The sequence below is a fragment of the Perna viridis genome, chromosome 6 (genome assembly GCF_037379345.1).
Source record: "Perna viridis isolate PV_CMFRI_1.1 ecotype Kerala chromosome 6, ASM3737934v1, whole genome shotgun sequence".
NCBI lineage: Eukaryota > Metazoa > Mollusca > Bivalvia > Mytilida > Mytilidae > Perna > Perna viridis.
Window position 1 is genome coordinate 29,810,693 of NC_142450.1, and position 6,373 is coordinate 29,817,065.

At 36.9% G+C, this 6,373-nt stretch overlaps 1 pseudogene; it reads right to left on the minus strand.

The window, feature by feature from the left end:
• Positions 1 to 838: 838 nt before the first annotated feature.
• LOC148614475 (uncharacterized) lies at positions 839 to 5,608 on the minus strand (annotated as a pseudogene).
• Positions 5,609 to 6,373: the final 765 nt, after the last annotated feature.

The following is a 6,373-nucleotide window of genomic DNA, read 5'->3' on the forward strand; positions in this document are numbered from 1 at the left end:
ACTTTTGTGGCGACCGCCTCTGCAAGGGCCCGTAATCAAAAAGATAACATAAGAAGTACAAGTAGAGAAGCAAGTTTGTGCTTATTTATATCAATAGCTTTACTAAACTTAGCAACCCATGCAGCGGCTAACTCTGGTGATGGATGAACACCATCTGGCATTTTTCGAATATGAAAATTTGAAATGCCCATCTTTTCTCTGCTTTACAATAGCCGCGTGGACGAAGGGAGTAACAACATCATTTTTGCAATTAACATCTGTAATAAAACAATGTTGCGTATGTAAGGCATCATTCAGAGCCTTTTGCATGGAAGGATAATCTTTGTTTTTATAATTTTCAGTCTATGTGCATTCCACATTGAAAAGTTTATAGTAGGAATGGTACAGAAAACAACCTTACAACCAATTTGTTCCATTTGCTCTTGAACAAATAAAATTTTTTTCTTAAAATGATTCACATGATCTTTGTCCATATCCAAAAAGTTCTCTTCATAGAGAGAGCTTCTATCTCTTTTCAAGGTACAAATATCAGGTATTCCGGTAAAGACGTAAACAATTTTGATTCCTGGCACGGATTGAAGATCGTGTACAGCCATATTGCATAACTGTCTAATTTTGCCACTAGGAACAACTCGAACTTCACTGTTAATTCCTCCCTCGCCACGGATACTTTTACCACGACTTGATGCGTAAACGAACGATTTTACCTCTACAAGAAGAAATGACTCTACTTAAAGTCTAAATTCCCAAACGAATTTGTCTAAAATGTATTATGAATGTGATAAAAACATTTAAAGACGACTACTGAATCGTGAATTTGCTAACAAAAAAAATCAGTTCATAGACATGGATAAAGTGAATTAGAATTCACTGCAGATGTTTTTGTTACATTTTGAACAACATCTCCTGGTGGATTCAGGACTGAAGCGAAATTCTGATGTGTCACATATATATAAGTATTGAAGGGTTGTCGAAGTATCTGGTTCAACTTATAACGTTGCATAAAACTACAGGGTAGGGAAGTAGGTATATTAACTGACTGATTTGTGAATAAATTGGTTTCTCTAAATTCAGACCAAACAACAACTAGTTTATTTGTAGGGAATGTCTTCAACATTTGAACGAGTGAACTTACAATAAGATGGGCACAATGATAATTCGAGGATAGGGATGACAACACAATTGCCGCCACTAGTAACTTCTAACATTAATTTTGTACAATGAATACTCCTGGACTTGTATAAATAAAGAACTAAAATCGACAAAAATATCACAACTAAAATGCTAAGAACAACAGAAGCATGTATCAAAGTGAATTCGGACGTTAAAAATTCTTTTACATTGTTCATAACATTTTGCTCTACTTGAGGTGTATCAGTTGGCTTATAATATATGAATGATGATGCACTTTGAGATCTTACACTAGCCATTTGCTGCATAACCGTTAAAGACAATGCCATCTTTTTGATTTTACCAAAAAAAAAATGCGAAAGAGAAAAGAGAAAAGAGAAAGACTGGCAACTCCCATACAAATGAAAGATAAAATGGCTGTTTTGTCAGGCCAACTTGATTTCAAACTTATCTCTTCAGACAACAATGGTTCTGATAAGGTTTTAAAATCATTTTATCGTCTTTAGCTGCGTTCGCTATCTTCTTCAAATTTAAGTGGGTTTTTGCATCTGCAGCTAAAACACTTAAAATATTGTGCTCATAAAAATGAAAAAAATGGAATAGATAGGTAAACTGGTGTCGAAAATAAAGTATCTCCAAGAACCTTAGAAAATTTTTGTTCATCGAAAAATTCTTGTACCAAGGCAAGATTGACTGGATGTAAAACAGAAAAATGAGGACTTGAATTATAACATTTAACAAGCCTTGGAGAAAAATATAAACTTCTTGTAGAAAGTGAGCATTTGCAAGGTATATCAATAACGCAAAATGTACACCCAGGTATCCTTCTTTGGTGTTGAAGACAATCTAAATACATGTCCTCACTATCATAAACAAGCACCGATGTTGATGTTAACTCAATAATACTATGCTAAATATGATTTTGTAAAAACCCAAATTTGCATAATTGTGATACCTGGTTGACATTGTTGTGGAACACTGCTGATGAACATTGAGGGCTGGTTGAAGGAACTAATACCATGTTAAAATTACGAATTATTGTTGAGCCATGCACGCAGTTAGTCAGGTCAACTGATTGCAATGGCAAGAAATAATCATGATCATGTGTTAGTGCTAAGAAATAAGGCAAATCAAAGAGCTTAGTCGCATGTTTAGTGAGGTTTTTGTTAGTAGCCGGCAAAGGAAGTGTAATGATTTTGTATAGTTGCAATGGACAAACATGTGAACATACAAGAAATCGTACCGTGATATATAGAGGAATGGTTTCTAGTGAACATAAAGTTGGGTGTTGTATAATAATAAGAGGCATGGAAATGTGTCAGATAAAAACCTGGATAGTATTTAGTTAAAGTGGATTGAATGTTATGTAAAGTCTTAGTAAACACTTGTTTAGGTATAAGAAAGGGTGAAATGCGTCCTTCCACCAATGACTGGATTGCATTTTGCAGTTGGACAAGGTTAGAATGCAAAGTGTTGAAGTTATTAGTAAGGGTAATTAACAGTTGAGACATGTTCCTCAAGGAGTGTTGCAACGTCCCTAAAGACTTATTTACTGATTTCGAAAGCTGCCTAATTTCAAAAGAATTATCTTGAATACCTTGCAACAAGTTTGATGTTTTATCATCGACTACCTTTACAAAAGATGAAAGGTGATCCCCATGTTGCTGGAGAGCTTGTGTAATTTCTCTAGTTCTAACATTTACAGCATTAGTATGTTTTGCTTACCACTCAACATCCGACATTGTTGCCGTTCGAAATAAACCTTTGGCTAAAGTGCATTTAAATGGTAAAAGTGACCTCGATAACCTTCTACCATGGAAAATATTTGACTGAGGAACAAGGGTACGTATAGTCTTATTTGCTTCTTTCAAATCATGAGTCACAGACGTATGTAAATGACTAATAAACGGTACCATGCTGTTGAACTGTGAGCAATTCGTTTGTGTGGCATTGCAGAACTCTGTTTGTGATAATGACAAGACTCTGGGTAAAGGAATCATAAAAATATGCAGCCATGTCTCTTGTGCGATGAAAAGCTTTGACTCTGGGAGAAACACTACTCCGTAATTCAATCTCTGAATCACACCTTGTGGTGATAGGACAACACTTGCGGTGTCACAACTTATGATGACAAGGGGAACTAGAAGGAGACAGCTCCAAAAACTCAAGGAAGGACATACAATGATATCAAAAGAGAAAATTTGATATGTTAATAATTACTTCAAATGACTGTAGCCAACGTCTCAGCATACAATCTAGCACTATGAAACAAGCAGTTAGAAACTACAAGAATACTTCAAAAGCATTTCCAATTTTCTGGGATTGAATCATCAATTTACCCTTAGTCATAGACAATTAACCTATATTTGAAGCAAATGTCTCAAAGCGCGCAATTCTTCTTAGCACCATTACCAACAGGCATTGTTGTTTAAGTTGTACAAGTGAGTCAATACACTATAAATGTTCAAACATGAAATTTGGTTACAACGTTGCTAGTTGCACTCAGATTTTTGGTGTCAAGTACCACACTCTAACACATAAATCAATTGGTGGTGTCTCAAAACCACTCTCGAAACACAAAATAAACATGTGGTGTAGCAATACCTCAATGAAAATGAAATGAATTAATTACTCTTCATCAACAAACTTAGGTGAATAGAGCCCAAGAGAAACATAAAACACCTATTAAATATGGTTAGAACGAGCCTGCACACTTTAACTTAAGAGTAACTAGAGACTGCAAAAACTGTGAAAGCTAAGATACTCTCTATCGAAAATGACTTTTCCTACGTTTGCCCTTTTTGTCCATTTTGAGTCAATGACAGCTAGTTGATCATCATCAAAAGATTCATCTGGCTCCCATGAGCATGAGCCATCTTCCCAATTGACTAATATTTCTCTACGACCACCCTCAAATCTTCCCCTAACAAGTTTCTTTATGCGATACTTCACAGCGGGATCAACAGGAGTTTGAGATGTTGGAAGGTTTTGTGAAACAGGGGCAGGTTCATTATCATTATCACTCAAAGATTCAATGTCTGCCTCAGGGTCATTATCAATCTGTGGAGGATTGTTAACCCACAAGTTTCTCCTTATTGGATCAGGGTGCATGTAAAGTTGCAAGTTTGTTGCATTGATAAGGAAAGCCTGACGCTTTTGATCTTACTCTTCGAATTCCATATGTGAAATTTGGTCCAATTTCCTCAATGCGATAAGGACCATTAGCCTTGTCACAGAGTTTTCTAGCTTGACCTTTGGGAAACTTGTGGTATTTCAACAATACAAGGTCTCCTATAGCAAATCGTTGAGTTCTTGCATTTCTATCATGCCTGACTTTGTTCTTTTCCTTTTGTGCACTTTCATTCTGAGAAGCAATTGTATGATTCTGAATCAGCCACAACATAGCTTTTACCTGACCTATGTATAATATCAAACAGAAGCTCCTGTAATTTTAGCATCCATCTTGCTAAACGACCTGTGTGTTTGGCTGTCTTCAACCAAATGGGACCCCGATGATCAGTTACAACAGTGAAATGGTTATGTGAGATGAAATGTCGAAAAGTCTCTACACCTTTAAGAATAGCTAAGAGTTCCTTCTCTGCGGTTGTGTAATTTCTCTCCTCTTTAGTCAAGGTTTTGTTCCCATAAGCAATAATATACTCCTATTTTTCATCATCTAATTGACCAGGAACGAAGCCAGCAGCAACATCTGAACTATCACATGTAAGAATGAAAGGTCTCTCGAGATCTTTGTAGCCAAGAATAGGGGCAGGGACTAAGGAATGCTTGAGAGTTTCAAAAGCCGTCTGACACTTAGGTGTCCACTGGAGCCTAACTGGCTGATCTTTGTGAAGGAGAGCATTCATTGGAGCAATTATTTTGTTGAAGTCCTTGATAAACCTTCGATAGAAATTTACCATACCCAGTACTGAATGTAACTGTTTTTGAGTTTTAGGGACTGGGACATTGTTGCCTCTGTTTTCTCATGATCGACCTTGACACCTTCACGAGATATGATGTAACCTAGAAATTTCAATTCCTGCACTGCAAAATTAGCCTCATGTAACCTGTCAAAATCCTGGGACAAATGACTGAGATGTTCTTCAAATGTATGAGAGAAAACCAAAATATCATCCACATACACCAAGAGAAATTTCCAATTTAAGCCCCTAAGAACATCGGACATCATTGCCTGGAAAGTAATAGGACTTTTCATCAGACCAAACGGCATGCTTGTGAATTGGTAGATTCCTGACTGAGTGGTAAAAGAACTTTTATGCTTGCTCTCGTCAGACAATGGCACTTGATGGAGACCAGATTTTAAATCAACACAAGAAACGTATTGAGCCTTTGCCTCCCAAATGGCGTCGAAACCCCTGTTAAGATGAGGTAGAGGAAAAGATTGGGGAACAGTGACAGTATTTAATTTTCTGTAGTCAATTGCCATCCTCATTTCACCAGACTTTTTGAAGCACATGACTACTGGTGAAGCTCAATTAGAAGTAGATGGTTCGACAATACCAAGCTTTTGAAACTCTGCGATCTTGTTCCGCCCTACCTTTACGTGCTTGCCTATAAGGAGCCGATCTGATTGGTTTTGCACCTGAGATAGTTTCAATGTGGCGTTGATAGAAGAGAGTGCAAACAAGTTGATCCATTGATGTTGCAAAGACAGATTTGTTCTTTTGTAAGAAGGCCAAAAGTTTCCGTTTTTCCTCAGGCGATCAACAAGAGGTTTCCAAATCAAAGGATAACCCACTAGAAGAAACCGAAGGTGTAGAACTGGAACGAGTTTGAGTCTTTGACGAACTAGGACTTGTGTCATCTAGAGAGTAGATTTGTTCCGTTTGAACAGATGAGATCTTAGCAACTACTTTGTGAGCCCTAATTTTGACATCTGAATTTGTTGGATTTAGAACTCGTATCACAGCCTTTCCTTTGTGAACTTTAACAAGACACTTAGCTATAAATGAATTTTCAGGTAGCTGACATTTAGCCTCAGTTGGTTCCAAGAGAATTGTACTATTGTCAGCTTGTAATTTTTATGTTGTGTATGGTATATACATTCCATTGACGCATCTTGTATTTCAGTAGCGGTCAGTTCAACATTGTAGCATTTCCCCTTTCTCTTTAATTTGTTCACGAATCCCAAAACATAAGACGTCACACGCAATAGTTTTTGAAATGACGAATATCGGCTAATGTCTATGATGTTGCTAATTCCACGAATATGCTCTGCTTG